This window comes from Ovis aries, chromosome 13, assembly GCF_016772045.2.
Source record: "Ovis aries strain OAR_USU_Benz2616 breed Rambouillet chromosome 13, ARS-UI_Ramb_v3.0, whole genome shotgun sequence".
In the NCBI taxonomy this organism is placed as follows: Eukaryota; Metazoa; Chordata; class Mammalia; order Artiodactyla; family Bovidae; genus Ovis; species Ovis aries.
The window spans coordinates 66,247,427-66,271,068 of record NC_056066.1 but is presented as its reverse complement, the minus strand read 5'-3'; the positions used below and the strand labels follow the sequence as shown (position 1 = coordinate 66,271,068).

Here is a 23,642-nt window from a genome sequence, read left to right as displayed (position 1 = left end):
TCTCTGCCACTCCATGGTTACCTCTCCTTGAGGGGAGCAGAGTTTCTCTGAGCCTCACTATGCCAACCTGCAAAAGGAGCTAAAGAGTGCGCTCCCCTCAGAAGACTCACGTGAACGTGAAATGAAGCGATGTTCCCTCAGTGTGTCTCAGCCCTTTTCACACCCTACCACTGTCTTGGAGGAGAGGGGGCAGCTGGGACCCCTCTTGGCTCTGTGAGCGCATATGTGGCCTTCCACCTGGAGCCACCAGTGGCTTGGCTCAGCCACTGAGGTTCTCAGGAGGTCTTTTGGGAGGATGTGGCCAGCACGGTGGTTTCATGATTAAGCGTTGGAAGAGTTCGTTATTTTCAACCACCCCTCTGGGTCTTCACTCAGGCTGTAACCCCCACCAGGAATGCTCGCCCCACCTCTCTAGCTTCCCGACCCTCGCTGTCCATCATGGTCCTAAGTAAGTGTGGCCTCCTCCAGGATAAGTTTCCTGACAATCCTCTGCTGGAGGCACACCCCGAGCCATTTGGGAGTGTCTGTCCCCACCCAGAGGGCAGGGACTCTGGCCTGTCCCCTGGCACAGAGCAGGCACTGCCAAGCGACACTCTCTGGCCAAGAGAGCGCTGGGATTAGGGATATACATACAAGAGTTCTAACTCTTTCATTCATTGACTATGTGATCCTGCCCTCTCTGAGCCTCAGTTTACTCATCAATAAATTGGGAGCAATACCCTTACCAGGATTATGCAGGTGCAAGAGCTGCTTGCTGGTCTGGCCTGGGGAACTGGTGACTGACTCTTTGTATATTATTTTGCTTAAAAGATTGTTAGTAAAACAGCAGCTCATTGCTTCATACCTGCCAATCATTCATCTTTGTCCATGAACGGCAAACACTGGTCACCGATAATATACCCAGCCCTGTGCCAGGCCTGGAACACCAAGAGGGATAATCTCCCAACCCCAAGCACCCAGCAGATGACAGATGTTATTGATGTCAACACCGTGGAGATGGTGAGCACCAGCTGTATACAGTTCTCTGTCTCTGGAAACCTCCTCTCTTTTCCTCCCCCCAACTTGGGTCAAAGCCACAACTGAGGGCAGGATAAAGCATATGGGGTGAGGCCTGTCTCCTCACAGCTGGCAGCAGACCTGTGGCAAGAGTTTTCCCATGCGATGGGATCAGGGCACTGCCTGCACCTCCCCCAGGCTATTCGCCTCACCCACCCTGAGCCCAGCACATCCTTGGAAAGCCACTGGGAAGCTGACCCATCCCAGGCGCTGGGTGGGAAATTCCAGACCCGCCCTCTCATTCCCTAGATAGTCTGCTGCAATTCGAAGAACCAGGCTCAGGGCTACAGGACAAGGTGGAAAAGAAGACAGACTCTGGCCTGAGGCTGTGAAATGGGTTTGGCACCTCTCCTGGCGCTACAATTTACAGTTTACACAGAGATGTCCAGTGCATCAGCCTCGCTAACTGCTCGGGCCTTTCTTGGGAAGCCTCAATCAGTTCAGTTCAGTTCAGTTCAGTCGCTCAGTCGCGTCTGACTCTTTGTGACCCCATGGACTGCAGCACACCAGGCTTCCCTGTCCATTGCCAACTCCCGGAGTTTGCTCAAACTCATGTCCATTGAGTCGCTGATGCCATCGAACCATCTCATCCTCTGTCATCCCCTTCTCCTGCCTTCAATCTTTCCCAGCTTCAGGGTCTTTCCCCATGAGTCAGTTCTTTGCATCACATGGCCAAAGTACTGGAGTTTCAGCTTCAGCATCAGTCCTTCCAATGAATATTCAGGACTGATTTCCTTTAGGATGGACTGGTTGGATCTCCTTGCTGTCCAAGGGACTCTCAAGAGTCTCCTCCAACACCACAGTTCAAAAGCATCAATTCTTCAGCGCTCAGCTTTTTTTAGAGTCTTAACTCTCACATCCATACATGACTACTGGAAAAACCGTAGCCTTGACTATGGGAAGCATGACTTTGACTATGGGAAGCCTGCCTCCCTGTTATCACAGCAGCTTGTTCCACCCTGAAGCGCCTGCTCTGGTCCGTCTGCCTGGAATGCCCTCTCCCCTCCAGCCCCTGGCTAAGCCTTACTCTTCCTTCCTCTGGTCAGTCAATATTTACCGAGCGTCTACTGTGTGCTAGGATCTGTGCTCTGCACATTCACCTCTGGGATTCAGTAGTGAACAAGCCAAGTCTGGTCTCTGCCTTGGAGATGTTCACAGTCTGGAGGAGCGGGGAAGAGTGGTGGTGTGGTGGTTGGCACAGTGATGGGCAAGCATTGGGGGGTGGAGGGAAGGGGCTCTGACTCTGCATGTGTGATGGAGTCCAGGTGAAGGAAGGAGGATGTCTATGGAGACTATAGAAGCCGAAGGAAGTAGTTGCAGATGAAAGATGGGCAGAGAAGGCGTGAGCAAAGACACAGAGGCTGAAAACCCTGTTTGGAAGCAAGCGCAGGCAGAGCTAAAGGAGCACAGTGGAATGAGCAGTGGGCACCTGGGCTGGGGGAAGGGAGGTGGGAAGGGAGGCTGGGGGAGCCATGAAGGTGCTTGAATGTCAGGCTTGGCTTCTGTCCTGGAGGCAATGGGGAGCCATGGAGGGTTGGCCCAGAGGTGCTGTCCCTGAGCAGGGAGCAGATGGAGGGGTGGGAGGAGCAGTCTGTGGGGCTCTGGGCTGATGGCAACTACAGCTGAGGACCAGGGGAGATGGAGCCCCTGGCTTACAGGGTGTATGTGTGTGTGCGGAGGTGGGTGGGGGCACAAACCTATATTCCAGGGAGTGAGGCCAAACTGGCCCGAAGGCCTAAGACCCAGGATGCCAAGGGAGTGCCCCCAATCCCATGAGAGCTGGGAGCAAGTGAGCATACGTGTCCTCAGAGGCCGAGCTCTGGAGAGGTGGTCAGCCAACTGCAGGCTCCTGCAGCATCTACCCACCTCCAGGGAGGGATGGAGACAGTGAGCACCTGAGCAGATAGAGCCCAAGCGAAGACCAATGAGTGACCGCACTGACCTCTGAATGCCACCCGGCACACCTAGAATCCTTGTGGCCCACCTTCTGAGTCTGTACGGTCACTTCACAGGTGGAAATGTGTGATTTCAATTTCTATTCTCAGCCTGGAGTCTGGAGACAGAACAGAGGCTGCCCATGTGAAAATAGGGGAGACTCTTGTCCCCCCCCCCAAGAAACTCAGCTATTCATCACATCACTCCCATCAGTTGAGGCCCAGAGAGGGACAGACACTCTCCCAAGGTCACACAGAGAGTTACTGGCTAGCAGAACCTGCCCTCCTCCACCCCAAGCCTCCTTCCGCCATAATCTCAGAATGTTTGTGAGAAAAGATAAAAGGAACCAGGGCCCTTGATCTGCCTGGCCTGGCAGGAGGGTAGAGGGCAGGGCGGAAATCTGCAGCCAGAGCTGTGACCCCAGACATCAGAGGGGGTGAGAAACCTGCTGAGCTGAGAGGAGTCAGTCTGCAACAGGAGGGCTTCAAAGAATGCTTGTGAAAATAATCAGCATCGCAACAGCCCACAGTGACAGTGTCCAGAGCCCCCTGTTCTGGGGTCTCTGCATAGCAATGTGCTTGTTCTTCACCGCACTACAGGGTGGGAGCTATTGTTATTCCTGTTTTACAGATGAGAAAACTGAGGCGAGGCAAGGCGATGTGCCCCGGGGAGGGAGGACAGGACCTTAATCTCAAGCCCTCCTGAGTCTGAAACTCAGGCTCTATGGTTCTGTCCCACCCAGACCTTGGACGTATTTCACGTCCAGTAGGGAGAGGCGGGACCCACAGAGCTGGACGCCACCCCTGACCCCTCCTACCCTGAGCCTCCGCTTCCATCTCTTGGAATGTCTCCATCTCCCACATTTCCCAGGTCTGTTGGATAGATGGAACGTAGCAATGTTCTGTGGGAGTACTTTGAAAAGTAGATACTAAAGAAGAAAAAAATGGTAACTCAAGGAAGGGTGCATAACTCCCAGCTCATCAGATGGGGGGTGCTCACCGCGCCTTCCTTCCTCCGAGAGAGGACAGCATGGGGTAGGAGGCAGTAACAGTACCTTGGAGAGACCTGACAAACACTCCCTCATCCAGGTGGTCAAGATCTACATCAACAGAGATAGGTCACGATGATAATATGTGCCCTTGATATGATATGACGAACATAGCACTTCACCTCTGTGGTCTTCCTCCCCCAAATCCCCAATCTCAATGTCATCATGAGAAAGACATCAGACACAGTCCAAAGACATTCTACTAAACAGCAGACCAGTTCTCCTCTAAACTGTCAAGGTCATAGAAAACAAGGAAAGTCCAAGAAATTTTCACAGCCAAGAGGAGCAGAAGGAGACACGATGACTAAATGTAATATGACATCCTGGTTGGGATTCTGGAACAGAAAAAGGACATTAGGGGAAAACCTAGCACTCTGAGTGAACTATGGACCTTAGTTAACGATAGTACACTGAGACTGGCTCATTCATTGGAACAAATCTACCATCCTGATGGAAGATGGCAGTTATAGGGGCAACCAGTTGGGGAATATATGCCATGTTGGGCTTCCCTGGTGGCTCAGCGGTAAAAAATCTGCCTGCAATGCAGGAGATGAGGGTTCGATCCCTGGGTGGGGAAATCCCCTGGAGAAGGAGATAGCAACCCATTCCAGTAGTCTTGCCTGGGAAATCCCATGGACAGAGGAGCCTGGTGGGCTTCAGTCCATGGGGTCCCAAGAGTTGGACATGATTTAGTGACTAAAACCACTGCCACCATATGCTACGTTATGTTCTTTAACAAAGGACAGAATTTTAGGATAGGCAGGAAGCCAAGAGAGTTGCCACTAAACATTTCCTTTTAAAACTTGGAAAACCAAGGACTGGGGAATGGAAGAGATTTTCCTAAGGTCATGTGCAAGTTCATGACAGCCTGAACTAGGATCAAGTGTTCTGGATGGCACAGGTATTTATCAAACACCTACTGTACACAGGACACCAGCCTAGGTCCTTGAGAGTTTCAGAGTTTTGTCCGTAGGTCAGCACCTTCCCTGGGCTAAGTGTGCAGGGATACAGACCCTGCCCATTGAGGGCTCTCAAACCAGAAGGGGAAACAGATACTGAAACACCCTGAGCAGGAGAGCCAGAGAGCCATGAACTTCCATGTTCGGAAGATTCAGCCCCACCATCTGCAACCCACGTGATCTCGCTAAGCCTCATGATGCTGCTTCATGGAAAGGAGCTGGTAATGGAACCTTCTCTCTGTGATGCTCAATGATGCTAAGAGGAGGCAATAAGGTGTTGGAGCTCTGGGGGATCTAATACAGCACTTTTGGCACTGAAATTTCTCAACAAACAATGATTCCTTATTTTCAAGTGCAGTCTGAGTGCTGGAAAGCTCAGAGAGGGAGCGATTTGTCAAGTCGCTTTGGTGGGGCTTTCTTGAGGGCTTCCTAGGTGAAGGACCTTTCAATTGGGTCTTGAAGGATGGGAAGAAGTTTGCCAGGGAGAGAGGATGTGGAAACTGCAGCCCCAGCCACCAGAGTTCACCACCTGGTCTGGCAGAGAAGGAAATGCATCGAGCAGCTCCCTGAGGGCATTCCCACGGGACGGGACTTCCCCATTTCTTGGTCTTGGTGCCTCCTTCCTGACCTCCCCTGGGCTTTCGGGTTCACCACTGCCTTGAATCAAGGGCAGAGGCAGTGGGGATGGGCGAGGGTGGGGGCGGCCACCAGAGCTGAACAACTCCAGGACTGTCTGGAAATGAAACCCAGCCCTGCCTCCCACTCACCAGCTGAGCGTCGCTTATACAACTTCCTCCTTCTGCTCTTGTTCAGGAATTACCCCGGGGCCGGGCTCTGCTGGTTGGGGGGACTGCCCCAAAGTCTGGGCTCGGAGCCTCCTGGGGTCTGCTCTGGTCACTCAAAGACTCAGACACTTGGTCTCGTGTCCCGCCCCTGCCCTCCAAAGTATACTTTCTCCTTCCTACCTCCATTCATCTGCCCGTGATTGCCCTCCCTCTCCCCTCCGCTGGTCCAAACCCCAGTTGCCCTCCTCAGCCCATCCTAAGCTCCTCCCAGAGGGCTTCTGCGTAGACCCCTCCTGGTCCCTGTATCCTCTCTACCCATTCATGCCTTCTGCCTGGCAGGCAGATCAGCAGCGAGCAAGACTGGCACGAACCCTGTCTTTGCAGTGGGGGCCTCTAGGCTCTATGTCCCATGCATCCTGCAGGTTCTGTCCACACCTGGGGTGGGGAATCGGAAGTCTGGTACAGCCTCTGCATCATGTGATCTTGGGCAAGTCCCTTCTTCTCTCTGGCCAGCATTGTTTCCATAGCTGCTGAGGGGAAATGTTCAATGCCACGTCTAGGGAGCCTTAATTAAGGGAACAGGCAGGGGAGATGGGAAGGGTTGCCCCACCAACCCCCATTCTGTCGACCCCAATACAAAGCTTCCCTCTGAGTGGAACGGGCAAAAGGCAGACTCAGAGCTTCAGTTTATCAGAATTTATGGGGGCCTGGGAAAGGAGCCTACGAGGTGGCCAGATATCATGATTAAGAGCAACTATGAAGACAGGACTTTGAATCCTGCCTGGATAGTTCTGTGGCCTTGGGCAAGGCACCTGACCCTGTCATCCTCACTGGTATCATTTGTAAACTAGGGGTAACTGTACACATTTCCTTTGGTTTTTAGTGATTAGCATGACACATGCTGCTGCTTCTTATTCAGTCACTCAGCCGTGTCCAACTCTTTGTCACCCCAGGGACCGCAGCACACCAGGCTCCCCTGTCCTTCAGTATCTCCTGGAACTTGCTCAAACTCATGTCGATTGAGTCGACGATGCCATCCAACAACCTCGTCCTCTGTCACCCTCCTCTCCTCCTGCCCACAACCTTTCCCAGCATCGGGGTCTTTTCTAATGAGTAGGCTCTTCATATCAGGTAGCCAAAGTATTGGAGATTTCAGCTTTAACATCAGTACGTATTGAATATTCAGGCCTAATTTCCTTTAGGATTGAGTGGTTTGATCTCCTGGCTCTCCAAGGGACTCTGAAGAGTCTTCTCCAGCACCACAGTTGAAAAGCATCAGTTCTTTGGCACTTAGCCTTCTTTATGGGGCTATGACACATACTAGATGCTCAGTAAATGGATATTATTACTGTTGTTGTTATTATTATTTCTGGTGTAGCCAGTTTACAGTTCCATTACAAAAGTGGACAGCTGTAACAGTCTTAAAATTAGCAGTGTACATCTATGTATTTTGCCCTGGAAAGAGTTCATACTCTACTAGTACATTTAAATGTTATAGTATTAACAATATAATCCCATTTCTGTTTTTAAAAAAATGTGGGAGTAGGGAAAATAAAAGGAATAAACACTACCATGTTTCGAGCAGTTGTCCCGGGGGTAGGGTGTGAGGGGGCAACTCACAGATGAGCTTAATGATTTTTTCTTCTGTGCTTATCTTTATGTTTTAAATTTTCTAAAATGAGGTCATGATTTTTGTTGTTGTTCAGTTGCTCATTCGTGTCAGGCTCTGCAACCCCACGAACTGTAGCACACAAGGCTTCCCTGTCCCTCCCCATCTCCCAGAGCTTGTTCAAACTCATATCCATTGAGTCAGTGATGCCATCCAACCATCTCATCCTCGGTCGTCCCCTTCTCCTCCTGCCTTCAATCTTTCCCAGCATCCGGGTCTTTTCTGATGAGTTGGCTCTTGCATCAGGTGGCCAAAGTATTGGCACATCAGCTTCAACATCAGTCCTTCCAGTGAATATTCAGGATTGGTTGAGGTTGTGATACGGGGGCAATAGAAAGTGATAGAGATTATCTGTGACTTGACTGGCTGCCTCACTGGTCTGGACGCCCAGGGCCAGGCCTGGTCGTAGACTCCACAGCTCAGGGTTCCTGGGGCCAAGGTCCATGAGGGTGAGCTGGCCCTGCACCTGGCCTCTCCCTACCCACTCTGGGTGACCTACCCCCACCCTCCACCCCCAAGTGCCTCCACCTGGGATCCTGTGGCTCATTTTGCTCCTGGCCCCACCTGATGAGGAAGAGCCAGGCTCCCAGGGGAAGTGCTTGGTTCTCTTCCATGATGTTCTGGGGCCCTGCTATTTCCCTTTCCCTTGACCTTGGCTCACCCTGTGTATGTCCACAAGCCCTTGCAGGATGGGGCAGAGGCAGGTAATGAGGAGGGGGTGCTCCTTGGCCCGGGGCCTGGGTCTGGGGCCGAGGGCACAGCCCGCAGTAGCCCAGGAGGAGCCCACAGTCTACAGGCTCCCACTCATCCCTGTCTCGGTCCAGTTCTCCCAAAGCAGAGCCTGAGGCCGCAGTCCTCTGGGAAGGGATCGCAGAAGCTGCAGGGAAGGGACAGGAAGAGACACGGAAGAGGACAAGCCAATAAAGGAGGCTGATCCAGGTCACTGCCGGAGGCCACAGGCGCTCCAGTTCCTCTGAGACCTCAAATGAGTCTCAACACGCCTCCACAACTGTCCATCCTATGGGGATTTTGTCCCTCACTTCCGACTCCCTTTGGCTTCAGGATAGCCCCCGGGCTGTTAACTCCCTCACATTCCATGACCAAGCCTGCTCCCTGCCTCCAGAGAGCCAGAGGGAGAAGAGTCCAGAAGGGAGCACCCAGCCAGCTTCACCCCAGCCCCACTCCCATGTCTTGGTCTCTCTTTAGAGCTTTGGACCCGTCTGTCCATCATCCTCCAGATCCTTCCCCAGGACACGCTCCCCTCCCCCACTCTGGCATCCTGGATACTCCCCCACCCCCGGAGCCCAGGTGGGCTTGGAGCATCCAGACAGCATCCCGGCCTCTTCATGATCTCCCGGCCTCTGGTCTCTGCATCCCCCACTCTTCCTCTAACAGCCCTCACTTTCCTATTTTCAGAACACAACTCTGTCCTTCAGTGGCTCCCCTGTGGCCTCAGGCCACAGCCCATAAAGGAGGCCACACAGGGCCGGACAGCCTCTCCAGTCCTGTCTGCATCCTCCCCAGGGCTGAACTGAACCAGCAGCACTGTCTCACCTTTGCTCTCTGTTCCACAAGGGATGATCCTTTCCCCGCCTCTCCTCCCAGGTTAATCCTCTTCATGCTTTGGCCCCTCCCCTGACCCCCCGCTAGGCTTCCCTGGTGGTTCAGTTGGTAAAGAATCTGCCTGCAATGCTAGAGACCAGAGTTTGATCCCTGGGTCTGGAAGATCTCCTGGAGAATGGCATGGCAACTCACTCCAGTATTCATGCCTGGAGAATCCCATGGACAGAGGAGCCTGGTGGGCTATAGCCATGGGGATGCAAAGAGTCAGATACAACTGAGCCACAAATACGCACACATGGTGAGTCCCCCAGGCTGGGTCAAAGTTTCACAAACCTCATCTGCCTGTCTCACAAGCAATGTTCAGTTGACCATTCCCCCCACCACAGGCCAAGAGCTCCAAGCGGGTAGAGTTTGGGCCGGGGTCATCCTTGTACCCCAGCACTGCCCCCCCTTACCCACAGGGCTTGACACTGAACAGGCCCCAGGCTTGTCAGGACAGGAATCTCAGGCCTGGATTTCCCAGCTCCACAGAAACACTGCCAGGCCTGTCTCGGCCCCTGCCTGAGGCTAACACATTCTCTCAGCCTTCCACACCAGGAACTGGGCCAGCCACTCAGGTCACACTCCAAGTCTGGCCTCACCTTCTCCCCGTACTCCTGCTGGCTCAGGGAGGGGCTTGGGAGGGTAGGGGAGCCCAGCAGGAGCCAGAGAGGAACCCGGCCTTCCCTGTCTGATGCCTCTCCCATCCCAGTGACGGGGTCTGGGGACGCACCTCCCCGCAGCCCCAGGTCTCTTGCTGTCTCCTGTCGCTGTGGTCTGTCCTCAACTTCTACGGCATCTTCCTCCCAATAGTTAGACATATTTAATCACCCCCGGTGGCTCAGACAGTAAAGAAGTCACCTGCGATGCAAGAGACCTGGGTTCGATCTCTGAGTCAGGAAGATTCCCTGGAGGAGGGCATGGCTACCCACTCCAGTACTCTTGCCTGGGGACTTCCATGGACAGAGGAGCCTGGCAGGCTACAGCCCCGGGTCACAAAGAGTCAGACACGACTGAGCAACTGAGGACTCGCAACCATCCAGCAGGTAAGAGAGCTCCCGGGGCCTTGAGCCTAGCTCCCCTCCGGCTTCTCATTCCTGGAGGTTCTGGCATCTGTGTTTTCAGGGCCTCGAGGGCAGGGCTGTTTGACTAAGTGCCACTCAGTAAACACTGTGGAGCACTGTCTGCAGCAGGTGATGGTGCCAGCCAGGCTGCCTCCCTCCCCGCTGCACCTGGGGCCAGGACGAGGAGGAGTCCGGTTACCTGCTGGGCACAGGAAACCCAAGGCCCAGACAGGGTGAGAGACTTCCCCAAGGTCACAGAGCCCAGGAGCAGAGATCTGGTTAAGGACTTGGGAGTTGATTAAATATTTACTTCATCATCTTGTGGGTACACAATGGTTGATAAAATACACACAGCCCCTGCCTGTGTGAAGTTCACCGGTTGGTGTGAGGGGTGATGGATAGAAAACCCAGAGCACAAACCGATAGAAAGGCGGGTCGTGCTACCTGCTAGGGTGAGAGGAAGCCCAGAGCGTGATGGGGAAGAGTTGAGGGCGCTGAGGACAGCAGGTCTGGCAGAGCTTCTCAGTGAAGTGAAGTGAAGTCGCTCAGTCGTGTCCGACTCTTTGCGACTCGTGGACTGTAGCCCACCAAGCTCCTCCATCCATGGGATTCTCCAGGCAAGAATACTGGAGTGGGGTGCCATTTCCTTCTCCAGGGGATCTTCCTGACCCAGGGATCGAACCCAGGTCTCCCACATTGCAGGCAGATGCTTTAACCTCTGCACCACCAGGGTTGAATTTTAGCTTTGAAGTTTGAAAGATAAACAGACTGGCCATACAAGGATTTGGGAGGAAGAGCGTTCAGGCAAAGGCCTTGAGGTGAGAATGGGCTTGAGTTGGTCTGGGTGGAGCAGTTAGTGTAGCGGGGGGGCAGGCAGAAATGTGAAGCTGGAGCCTGGAAAAGGGCCTGGAGTTTCCTGGGCTGTAGCGAGAGCCTTGAACTTTATTTAAATGCGCTGGAAAGCCTATAGATGTTAAGCAAGAGGGAGTGACACGATTCAATGTATGTTTTTGAAATATCCCCCTGGCAGCTGCTCAGAGGGGGATTACAGGGGGGCAGGTAGGAGCAGAGAGGCGGGCGAGGAGGCTGGGATGCCCTCTGGGGGGGTGGTGGAGGTGGCTCAGCCCAGGGGCGGAGATGGCAGGGGGGCAGGGGAGATGGCAGGGGGGCAGGGGAGGTGGAGAGCATGATTCAATTGCATGTGGAGGAAGCACCCACAGTCCTTGCTTGCATCGGGAGCGTGGGAGCACAGAAAGGGCAGAATCGAGATGAATCCCCAGGCTTTTGATTTGAGTGGATGGAGTTGCCATTAGCTGAGATGGGGAAGCCTGGGTAGGAGCCAGCTGAGGGCAAAAAGTCACAAGTTCAGCGTTGGCCAAATTATGTTGGAAAAACCTTTTAAGTATCCATGGTGATGTGGAAAAAATGAATACTTCAGCCAACACTCATTGCACACATTCTGCATCAGGCAATTTAATCCCTTCATCAACTCCTAGGAATAGGTACCGTTATTATGCCCATTTCCTTGATGAGGAAACTGAGGCTTGGAGTAGGCTGTAGCGTATAGGATGAGAAGAAAGCCAGGCAGTCTCAAGAAGCCCTCATGTCTAAAAGACCATGGGCGGGGGGTGCCTCTGAAGGGAATCCTGGGCTTCCCAGAAGATGGTTCTTCTGGGTCATCCTGATGTTGCCAGGGGTCACCTGAAGGAAGGTTGGGATGACAGTGTCCAGGGGATGGAGACACAGCGTGGGTACAGAGGAGTAGGGGCTGGGAGCTGGATCACAAGAGGTCCGGAAGGAACGGGAAGGGGAGAGGAGGATAGAGAAAGTGGCCTCACATTTTCCAACATCCAAGTCTAGCTGGGGAGAGCAGGAGAGGTCTGTGGGGCGCCCTGGTGCTCCCTGGGGACTGTGGGCCCGTAGGGGACCAGGGTGCTCAAATGCCAGAACAAGCAGCCTTGCCTGGTTGCTGGACTAGGCGCCCTCCACGTTCAGAAACTTAACATCAAGAGGAAGTGGGGCGATGGGGAGGACTCATTGGGATTGACACATGCATACTATTGATACTATGTATAAAACAGATGACTGATGAGAACCTGGGCTTCCCTGGTGGCTCAGAGGTTAAAGCATCTGCCTGGAATGCGGGAGACCTGGGTTCAATCCCTGGGTTGGGAAGATCCCCTGGAGAACAAAATGACAACCCACTCCAGTACTCTTGCCTGAAGAATCCCATGGAGGGAGGAGCCTGGTAGGCTACGTGAGAACCTATTCTATAGCACAGGAAACTCTACTTAGTATACTGTGGTGACCTGAATGGGAAGGACCTCCAAAAGTGAGGGGATATATGTATATGCATGACTGATACACTTTGCTGTACAGTAAAAACTAACACATTCTAAAGCAACTATATTCCAAAAAATTTAATTGAAAAAACAGAAAGAGAAAGAATCTAGCAAACACTTTCCCCACTTCAGAAAGTCCAGAGTGACCACAGCTCTCAGCTGAGTTAGCCATCCCCCTGGAAGTATGCTCTGGGGAGTTTTAGGCCCAGGGTAGGGAAGGGTCTTGCCCAACACCTCATTCCATTGGTCAACCCCTCCTTCATCAGTGCCACCAGATGCTAATCCTCTGGCATTGTCACCTCCTCCTAGAAGCTTTCCCTGATTCTCTTCCAGGCTGGATGAAGGACGTCCCTTGCGTTCCCAGAGCCCCTCAGGTATCACATCACCAGACTTGCCTATCTGATTGTCTATCCAATTGTCTGCATGTCCACTTGGCTCCACAGATTGAAGGCAGAGGCCACATCTGATCCACAGCAGTGCCCAGCTCAGGGTCTGCACAGAGCTGAGGTGTGGGTGTGTTTGTTGAACGGATCTCATCTGAACCGAAGCCAGCGGTGCCTTGTGAAGGGCCACAGACTTTGATCCTTCTCTGGCTCCCAGGCAGAGTACCACATTTTGGGTTTAGCGTCCCTACCAAGTGGACGTGCAGAGGCACAGAGGCCCTGAAAGATGGAAAATGAAAGGGACATCGGGCTTCTCGTGCTCATGCTCCAGGGGAGGAAGCTGAAGCTCAGAGCGACAAAGGCACGGTCCATGAGCATCACGTGAATCACGCTCAGATGGTCCTGACCCTGTTCCATGGCTCTCCTCCCAGAAATGCTAAAGCCTAGGTTTCCTCATCTGCAAAACTGGGCTACATGCAGCAGCCTCTGGAAGCTCAGCCACGGTCCAGTTCTGTGAACCCACAGACGCCAGGCGCCAGGCAGGGGAGGAGGGATCATTCCAGAGGCTGTTTATCATCTTGTCGTACCCCCTTGAGCTCTTGGAGCAAAACATTCCCAAGGAGCAGGGTGATTCATCACAACACCATTTGCCAGTTCCAGAGAAAAGACAGACCATGAAATACATTCTGCAACTGTTAAACAGGAGACAAAGAAATGTTAAGATTAAGTTTCTCTTTAGCGGACAGAGACAGAATTGGGAGATATATATATATATATATTTACTTTTTTTTTTTTCCTCCCAGAGATTCAGGCTTTGAGGAAAGGAAACTATCATGGTTTGAGCCAAACTGTCCCAAAATGCAAGGTGGCATCCTCAGTGAACGCCAAGGACAACGCTGCTCTTTAAACAGCATGGTGGACTGAACCTGACAACAGCCACTGTGAAGCCTGACTGATTGGATGTGAGTTAAAACCAAATTAGGTTGGCTGCTTTTGTTGTTCTTGGCACTAATCCATTCCAGAACTCTGATGGTCAAAAGGAAGATCAGCAACTTATCTTGCTTGCTCCACTTAAATTAAGCAAAGGAGAGCTTGCTGGATGGTTTGGACAGCTTGTAACTCAAGAAGACACAGAGGGAGGTAACAGGTGAGTCTGGTTGGGAGATCTAGGGGGAAGCATGGTTTAATTGCAGCGAACTTGAATGGTGAGCTTCCACCATTCACAGAAAACCACCGGAACTGCTCCAGCAGTGCAGGGACAGATGGATAAACCCATCTCTTATTTCGAAGTCACTGGATATCTAGGCCCTGAGTTTGTGTCTCTCATAATACAACTGTTATATTCAACTCTTTAAAAAATGGTACTTTTTGTACGTTGGTAAATGCCAGGGGTCAGGGTAGGGGGTGGGAGGGAAGATGGGAAGTTAGTGGTTAATGGGGACAGAGTTTCAGTTTAGGAAGGTGAAAAATCCTGGAAATAGATGGCGATAAGAGTCGTACAGTGTAAATGTACTTAGTGCCACTGAACTATACACTTAAATATGGTTAAAACAGTATGTGTTATGTGACTTTTACCTCAATAAAAAAAAATTGGGGGGTTATAAATGATCTTTATTAAGAATGCATATTCTCATGATTCAAATCCAAATACTTCAAAGAAATGGTATTCCTAATAAAAATTGACATGAAAGTGTTTTAAAATTGTAATAAAAAGCAAACATTTAAAAGACCTTTGTCTCTAGAAATACAGACTTTAAGGATTAAAAGTAACTCCAAACTGTCAGAATTAAAAGCTCACATCGCAGAAACGCTTAATAAGTACCGACCAACAGATTACAACAATGGCGGTGGTTTAGTCACTAAGTCGTGTCCGGCTCTTGCGATCTCATGGACTGTAGCCTGCTAGGCTCCTCTGTTCTTGAGATTTTCCAGGCAACAATACTGAACTGGCTTAAAAAAAATTTTTTTTTAATTGTATTTCTCACTCCCATGCCACGACTGGGCAGAAGTGGGAGTGAACTTGACCTCTTTGCCCAAGTGAGGTTGTGTGATAACAGTAAGAAATTTCCAGAGATATGGCTTCTAATTTGACTCTGATGCCAAGAAGCTAAGTCTCCTCACAGGGACTCAAGTTTCCCCAGCCATAAAATCATAGGGAAGAGAATGGGTAGAGTGAAAAGAGAGGACCCCTGAGTCATGGGCTTTGAAATCACACTACCTGGATTCTAATCTCATTTTTCTAGCTGCATGTCCTGAGGAAAGTTGCTTAACTTTTCTGAGCCTCAATTGTCTCATCTGTAAAGCAGAGACAATAACATCTACCCATGGGATTTGCTGCCAGGTTAAATAACATGATGTATACAAACCGCATAGCTTAGTGTTTGGCCCATATGAATTTTCTCTTTTTTTATGAAGGTGTGGTTTACACATAGTGAAATGCTCAGATCTTCAGCATTTAACTTTGATGATTGCATAGCAAGATACAGAACATTTCAATCACTGCAGAAAGTTTTCTCGTGCCCCTTCCTAGGTAGCCCTTCTCCCAGTGGGGGAAAAAAACCAGATCTGATTTCTATTACCACAGGTTAGTTTCACCTGATTTACAATCCCATACAAATAGAACTAGGCAGTATATATTGTATCTGTGTGTTTGTGGGAATTTTTAGCTTCTTCAGCGTGACAGTTTTGAGGGTCATTCCTATTACTGTGTGAGTGAGTAGGATGCTTCCTTTATGGCGTGTAGTATTTTATCACATAAATGCTGTACAGCTTTTCCACCGTACTGGTGATGAGCCTCTGGGCTAGTCCCCGTTTTTGCCTATGATGAGGAAAGCTGCTATAAATCTTCTCATTAGAATTTAGTAGAAGACTTTCATGGACAGATATTTTCATTTCTCTTGGGTAGATACCTGGGAGTGGAATGTTGGATCATCGGGTAGATGTATGTTGCACCTTTGAAAGAAACTCCCAAATGACCTTCTAAAGGGGTTGTACCGTTTCACATTTCCATCAGTGATGTATGAGCATTCTAGTCACTTCAAACCCTCGCCAACATTTGGTGTGGTCAGTCTTATGGATTTTGGTCATTCTGGTATCACATCATGGTTTTAATTTGCATTTCCCCATGACTAGTGAATTCCTGTCATGTGCTTACTTAGAAGATTTTCCAAGGTAGTTCCTCTCCCCTTTGCTGCCATGTAGCTTTCACCCTCTATGATTAGAAGGACTGATGAACAAATAAGAAGGGGAACACTGATGACCAAATCTACTGAAAATGTAAACAGCTCTACAAATACAAAATCAAACATAAGCTCAGCCCTGGAACCCCTCCGCTGACTTGGGTTTCCCAGGACTGGGGAGCTAAGGACTTGCTTTTCTTGAATGAATTGGGGGACAAGATCATGGCTGACTTGACGTCAAATAAATTTTTTTTTTTTTGCTGGACCATGTAGCATGCGTGATTTTTAGTTTCTCGACCAGGGATTAAATCCCTGCCCCCTACAGTTCAAGTGCAGAGTCTTTTTTTTTTTTTAATTGTAGTATTATTTTGAGGTTTCCCAGGTAGCTTGTGGTAAAGAATCTGCCTTCAATGCAGATTCAATCCCTGAGTCATGAAGATCCCTTGGAGAAGGAAATGGCAACCCACTCCAGTATTCTTGCCTGGGAAATCCTAGGGACAGAGGAGCTTGGCGGGCTACAGTCCATGGGGTCACAAAGAGTCAGAGACAACTTAGCTGCTAAACAAGTACTATTTTTAATTTAAGGAAGCTCATACTATTTCACACAGTGACTGTACCAATTTATGATCCCATCAATAGTGCACAAGGGTTCACTTTTCTCCACATCCTAGCCAACCCTATTTATCTATTTTTGATAATAGGCAGACTAAAAGATGTAAGAAATATCTCATAGTGATTTTAATTTGCATTTCGGCAGTCCACTCCAGTTCTATTGCCTGGAAAATCCCATGGACAGAGGAGCCTGGTAGGCTTCAGTCCACGGGGTCGCAAAGAGTCGGACACGACTGAGCGACTTCACTTCACTTTAATGATTAGCCATGTTGAGCATCCTTTCATGTACCTGTTGGCCATTTGTATATATATATATATATATATATATATATATGTATATATATATATAGTGTGTGTGTGTGTGTGTGGAAAAATGTCTATTCAGATCTTCTGCTTATTTTCTAATTGGATTACTTGTGTTTTGTTACTGAGTTATAGGCTTTCCTTACATATTTTGGATATTGATTCATTATCAGACAGAGGACATGAAAACCTTTTTAGCTCTTTGTGCGGCGAACACGCGCAGAGTGAAGATGGTCCTCCGGCGGTTCGCCAGTCGTCTCCTGTGGAACCTTACCCAAACCAGGGGGAGGCTGCAGCCTGCGCCGTCTTTGCACAGCTGCCGGCTTGCAGGCTCCTGATTCTCGAAGGAGGGTCCGAGGCACCACGAGGGAGTTAAAACGTCCACCGGTGTGTTATTCTTAAAAGAAGGCTTGAAAGCTTTGGAAGCCCAGACAGGGCAGTACCCCTTCACAGAGATTCCAGGCTAACCTGGTGACTGAAGGCCTAAGGTTTAGAATTCTCTTGGAGAAGCACCTTTGGGGTGGCTGGGATGTCCAGGTGATGGTTCCTGCCACTTCAGCAACAGGCTGTGGCAAGAAGTGGAGAGCAACAAGCATGCCTTCTACCTGGGTACTGTGTTTTAGGATTTTGCTGATGCAGAGGATGTCCTACCTGGTGTTGGTCAGATCCTTGGAACTTCACATGTTTCCTGCATGAACCTGTGTGAGCAGCTGTCAAACTCCAGTGGAGAGGGGGTGGGCTGCTTAGAAATTTGGGGACCAAAATCAATTAGGTGACCTTTATTAGAAAGATTGCAATAAAATGTTTTAAAGCAAATAAAAATAGGTGGGTCTGAGTAAAAACAAGAGGGTACAGAAAGGTTTAGGGATGTGAAAGTGAATGAGCATCAGTTGACATCTAGCTGCACCTCTTTCCAGCTACATTACAAAAAACTAGAATTAGGTTTGTCATATATTGACACCAATGTTGAGGATTTCTAGGTGGAGTACCATAATATTTTTAATCTTTGAGGTTTTAATTATACTATTAACACAATCATCCAGTGTTCTTTTTGATGAATTGGTGAAAACATAGTTTGGATATATTTCTAGAAGAAGAATAATTCTGGTGGTTGTCAGGAGCTGGGAATGAGGACGTGAAGAAGTATTTAATGGGTATTTCACTTTTACAAGGTGAAAGGGTTCATGGGGATGGATGGTGGTGGTAATTGCTCGATGTTATGAACAGTTATTACCACTGAACTGTATGCCTAAAAGTGGTAAAGATTTGGGGAGGGATAAATTGGAAGGTTGAAACTGATACATACATACCGCTAAGTATAAAATAGATAACTAATAAAGACCTGTATAGCACAGGAAACTCAGTCCTCAGTAATAGTCTATAAGAGAAGAGGATCACAAAGTGTTTGTATGTATAACTGATTCAGTTTACTGTATACTTGAAACTAACACATTGTAAATCAACTATACTCCAATAAAATTTTTTTAATGGTAAAAAAAAAAAAAAGAAAACCTTTTTAGACAGTTTCGCAGTTGCCTCCTCCTTTTGTTGTCTCTTTTGTAGTGCAGAAGATTTTTGATACTTTTCCTTTTTGTTGGTTGTTGGTAGTGTCAATGATTTTTTTGGACAGGAAGCAGGGAGTCAACCACTGGACCACCAGGGAAGTTCCCAGAATGTTTTAATGATAAACTTGTCCTTGACTGAGTAATCATGCTCACTGCTGCCATTTATGAACTGCCTACTCTGCTCCAGCAGTACACGGTACATGTATTTACACACAGTATGTGTATTTTTACAATAACCCCACAAGGTTGTTACAGGGTCCATATTCGGTGGTCTCTAAACATCAGGTATGGATTTCTTTTATTTATTTTTGGCTGCACTAGGTCTTCCTTGCCACACACGGGCTTTCTCTAGTTACGGTGATCAGGGGCTAGTCTTCATTGCGGTGCACGGGCTTCTCATTGCTGTGGCTTCTCTTATGGAGCACAGGTTCAAGGTGCATGGGCTTCAGTGGTTGCAGCTCACGGGCCCTGGAGTGCAGGTCAGTGGTTGTGGCTCACAGGCTTTAGTTGCTCCACGACACGTGGAATCTTCCTGGACCGGGAATCAAACCCATGTCTCCCGAATTTGCAGGCAGATTCTTATCCACAGAACCAGCTAAGTCCAAAGATATGAATTTCTTTGCCTAACACCACACAGCTACATCTCCATGGGGTCTAGATTCAAAATGCAACAGTGGCTCCAAAATCTCACTCAAGTTGCTTTTTATCCAGCTATGAAAAGGAATGTGAACCTCAGAAATATTGGGCTAAGCGAAGGACAGCAGACATAAATGGTCACCCAGCGTGTGATTTCATTTATGCCAAATATCCAGAAAGGGTAAATCTACCTTTAGACGGATAGCGAGTAGGTGGTTGCCTGAGGTTGTGAGGAGAGGAGAACCGGAGAAATTGTTTAATGGCTGTGGGCTTTTCTCTTGGGGTGACAAAAATGGTTTGCAACTAGATGGAGACGGTGGTTATACAACACAGCAAATGTAATAAATGTCACTGAACTGAACACTCACACATTTTTTTTCCTTTGCACCAGGTCTTAGTCGCGGCATGTGGGCTCTTTGATTGGCATTGTGGCATGCGAAATCTTTAGTTGCAGCATGTGGGATCCAGTTCCCTGACCAGAGATCGAACCCGAGCCTTCTGCATTGGGAGTGCAGTCTTAGCCACTGCACCACAAGGGAAGTCCCTAAAATGGTTAATTTTATATGACTTTTACCTCAATAAAATTTTTTTTAAAACCAAACACTTCACCCTGCCGTCTTTTCCTCATTAATGAGGATAATCTTACTACGAATGATTAAGTCCTTGGCGTAGTAAAGTTCCCCAGCACCTGGTCCCAATCTTTTCTCTCCCAGAGTATCCCCTGCTTGCTTGAGAATTTCAGGGAGGAAATGGCAGCATGACCCAGAGAATGGGCCCTAGAGTCAGCCTGCCTGAGTTCAAGCACAGGCATCTCCATGTTCTCATCTGTAAAATGGGGCTGCTAATGCTACCGGGCTCATGGGGTTGTTTGAGATGGACCGGTATCAGTCGTGCAGTGTCCGGGCACAGGGAGGGTTTAGAGGCGCCGTTTACTCGCCAGGCTGTGCTGTCAGGGCAGACCACCTGCTTCTACCGTCACCCGTGCTGCAGATGTTTAATGAGCGCCTGCTACCTGCCAGGCACTCCTGCAGGCCTCAGGGATTCATTTCTAAGCAAGAATAAAATTCCTTTCTTCTTGGAGTTCACACTCCAATTGGGGTATAACAGTAAATAGACAAAGTAAGTAAAATACATAGTATGTTGCATGCGGGTGTGTGCGGGCTCAGTTGTTCAGTCATTTGCGACTCCATGGGCTGTAGCCCACCAGGCTCCTCTGTCCCTGGAATTCTCCAGGCAAGAATACTAGGGTCGGTTGTCATTTCCTTCTCCAGAGGCTCTTCCCGACCTATACTAAAGGAGAAAAGATAAAGGGTGTAGATAGGAAGTTTGGGGGGAAACATTACAATTTTTTAATTGGGTGGCCAGAGGTTTCCCTGAGTAATTGGGCCCACCTGGATAATGTTCTGAGGGCAGTGAGGTGTTTTCATCTCTTCTTGCTGCTATAGCGAGTTAACACAAACTTAGTGGCTCAAAACAACACAAATGTAGTATTTTACATTTCTTGAGTTAGTTCAAAATGGGTCTCATGGGGCTGAAATCAAGGTGTTGGGGGAGCTGTGTTCCTTCCAGAGGCTCCAGGGAGAATCCGTACCTTGCCTTTGTGAGCTTCTAGAAGCTGCCCGCATCCCTTGGCTCATAGGCCTGCATCATTCCAGCATCCAGCCCTGTCATCACATCTTCTTCTCTTTGACATTTCCTACCTCCCTCTTTTCCTTATAAAGACCCTTGTGGGGCTTCACTGGTAGCTCAGTGGTAGAGAATCTGCCCGTCAGTGCAGGAGACACAGCTCGATCCCTGATGCAGGAAGATCCCACGTGCTGTGGAGCAATTAAGCCCATGTGACACAACTACTGGGCCTGTGCTCTAGAGCCCAAGAGCCACAGCTGCCGAAGCCCAGGCACCTAGAGCCTGTGCTCCACAAGAGAAGCCACAGTAGCGGGAAGCCTGAGCAGCAGGGAAGTGCAGACCCCACTTGCTGCAGCTGGAGAAAGCCTGAGCAGCAGGAAGTGCAGACCCACTCGCTGCAGCTGGAGAAAGCCTGAGCAGCAGGGAAGTGCACCCCACTCACTGCAGCTGGAGAAAGCCTGAGCAGCAGGAAGTGCACCCCACTCGCTGCAGCTGGAGAAAGCCTGAGCAGCAGGGAAGTGCAGACCCACTCGCTGCAGCTGGAGAAAGCCTGAGCACTGCAGTGAAGGCCCAGCACAGCCGAAAATAAATGAAAATTTACATATGTGTATATACACACACATGTATATATACAGGTATGTATATATGTATACATATGTATACACATACACATGTATGTGTGTACATATAGATATATATATACACATACACATAAAGACCCTTGTGATTATATTGGGCCCACCTGGATAATCCAAAATACTCTCCCCATTTCAAAATCCTTAATCACACCTGCAAAGTCCTTTTTGCCATGTAAGGTGACATAGTCACAGGTCCTAGGGATTAGGATGGGGACATCTTCAAGGGAGCCGTTCTACCATATGAGGCATAGTATCTAGAGAAGAGCAAGTGCAAAGGCCCTGAGGCAGGGCTTGCCAGGCATGTCTGAGGAAGATGGAGACCGGTGAAGATGGAGGGGAGTGGGCAAGAGGGGAGTGGTCTTTGAGGTCAGCGAGGGGAAGAAGCTTCAATGGCTCTTGCAGATCCTTCTGCGTCCCAGCGAGGACTGTGACCTTTACCCAAATAAGCTGGGAGCGGGTGAGGGACATGACCTTATGGGTTTTAACAGGATGCTTCTGGCTGCTGTCGAGAACAGACCCTCTATTGGAGAGTCTGCGGGATATTGCAGGTGGCTGCAACATCCATGAGATGATGCCAGCTGGACCATGGCAGTAGAGGGAAGCAGTGAGATGGGTCTAAATCTGGATTTTGAAGGTCAAGTTGCAAGGAACCACTTAAGAATCAAAAGTGAGGTGTCACGGAAAGAGGGGAGTCACAGATCAACAACTGAAAGGATTGAGACGCTCTCCAAGATGGGAAGACCACAAAAAGCCAGGCCTGGGGCTGCTGGTGTCAGGACTTTTGAGATGCCTGTTGGGTATCCAGAGGGAGATACCTAAGTAGAAAGTCAGATTTATGAGTCTGGAGTTTGGGCAAGGGGTCTGGAGGGATCTGTTGGCAAGATATCGGCATGTTGGAATTTAAAGCCATGAGCCTGGATGAGATCTCCCAGGAAGTGCAGGCAGAGCCATCAAGGACTGAGACCTGGGTCGCTTTGCTGAGGAGGAACCAGTGACGCAGGAAGAAAACCAGGCCAGGGTGGGGTCCTGCAAGCCTCAAGAGTGCCAAATCCCACCAACACTGTCCAAAGTGAGTGCGGAGCAAGGATGGTGGAGCAGAGGACTGTTCTCTGGCAAACAGCCTCTACGGGAGACAGTTTATGGGAGCTGGACCTACCGAGGCAGCCCTGCGATTCCAGAGCTGTCTCCCCTCCAGGCAGCTGGACGGATCTGCTCGAGAGGTCTGAGCCCTGCTCTCCCAGCATCATTTCCCTCTGGTCTCAGCTCCAGTTGGGCTTTTAAGACTCAGCTCAGTTATTCCCCTCTGCCACGTGGCTGTGCTGCCCCCCACAGCTGAGCTGGGGGCCCCCACCCAGCTCCCACTGCTCCCCACTGGACAGCTCTCCACACTCAGCCTGTGTACACGTCTCAGTCTCCCAATGGGCTTCTCGGAAGCTTCGTTTGGGCATCCCCCAGCCTAGCGTGGCGTGAGGTGTCAGACCCTCAGGAAACGTCTGAGAACACACTCAGCAGAAGCCCCTTCCCCTGGGACGTGGCTGTGTCCAGTGCTTGGTCGTGCAGACACTTCCGTCCCCTGAAACTTGGGGTGCTGGGATCCTCCTGGGCCCTCGCGGCAGACTAGCCATCACAGCACCCACCTGCTGACACTCACTGAAGGGCTGTTAAATATCAGGAAAGGGGCCAAGGATTGGGTCCAAGTTCAAGTCCTGGCACTCACAAGTCATTGGGACTTCAGTCTCCCATCTCAGAAAGGGAGAGGACGTGCGCTCATCCCTTAAGCTCCTCCTCCTCAGCTGTGACCTTTGGGAGAATGTTTGGCAAACTGTAAACCAGCCGGGCATTCGGAGGTACCACAGTCAAGGCTTCTCCCTGGTGGCTGATTCAGGGCACGTGACTAGAACTGTGTGACCCACCCCAGGCCACGTGAGGCCTCTGAGTGGGTTCTCCTCAAGCCACTCTGAAGATAAGTGATGTCCTCCTCAGGCAGCCGGATCTGGGGACGGAGTGGGACCTGGCCCACGGAAACTCTAACACACATGTGGATGTTCATAGCGTTTCCAGTGACAGTGACTAAGGGCTACATGAAGCAGTTGGCTGGACCCGTCCTGAAACTCATCCCAGATCTGCTCTGACCAGACCCCACTCAGGCCACCTTCTTCTCCAGGGGTGTGCCCTGCCTTACCCTCCAGGGCAGGGACCAGGCTCCCCCTCAGCACAGACAACACACAGGAGGCTCAGCG

At 50.0% G+C, this 23,642-nt stretch overlaps 1 long non-coding RNA gene across 2 annotated transcripts; it reads left to right on the top strand.

Annotated features, from left to right (window-relative positions):
- The first annotated feature begins 9,691 nt into the window (after positions 1 to 9,691).
- On the top strand, positions 9,692 to 18,454 carry LOC121816260 (uncharacterized). 2 transcript variants are annotated; one of them, XR_009596105.1, is made up of 3 exons: positions 9,692 to 10,100; positions 12,794 to 13,990; positions 17,073 to 18,454. It is a non-coding gene; the product is annotated as an uncharacterized LOC121816260 (long non-coding RNA). The 2 variants fall into 2 exon arrangements; XR_006055774.2 differs by having other exon boundaries at positions 9,698 to 10,100; positions 13,647 to 13,990.
- Positions 18,455 to 23,642: the final 5,188 nt, after the last annotated feature.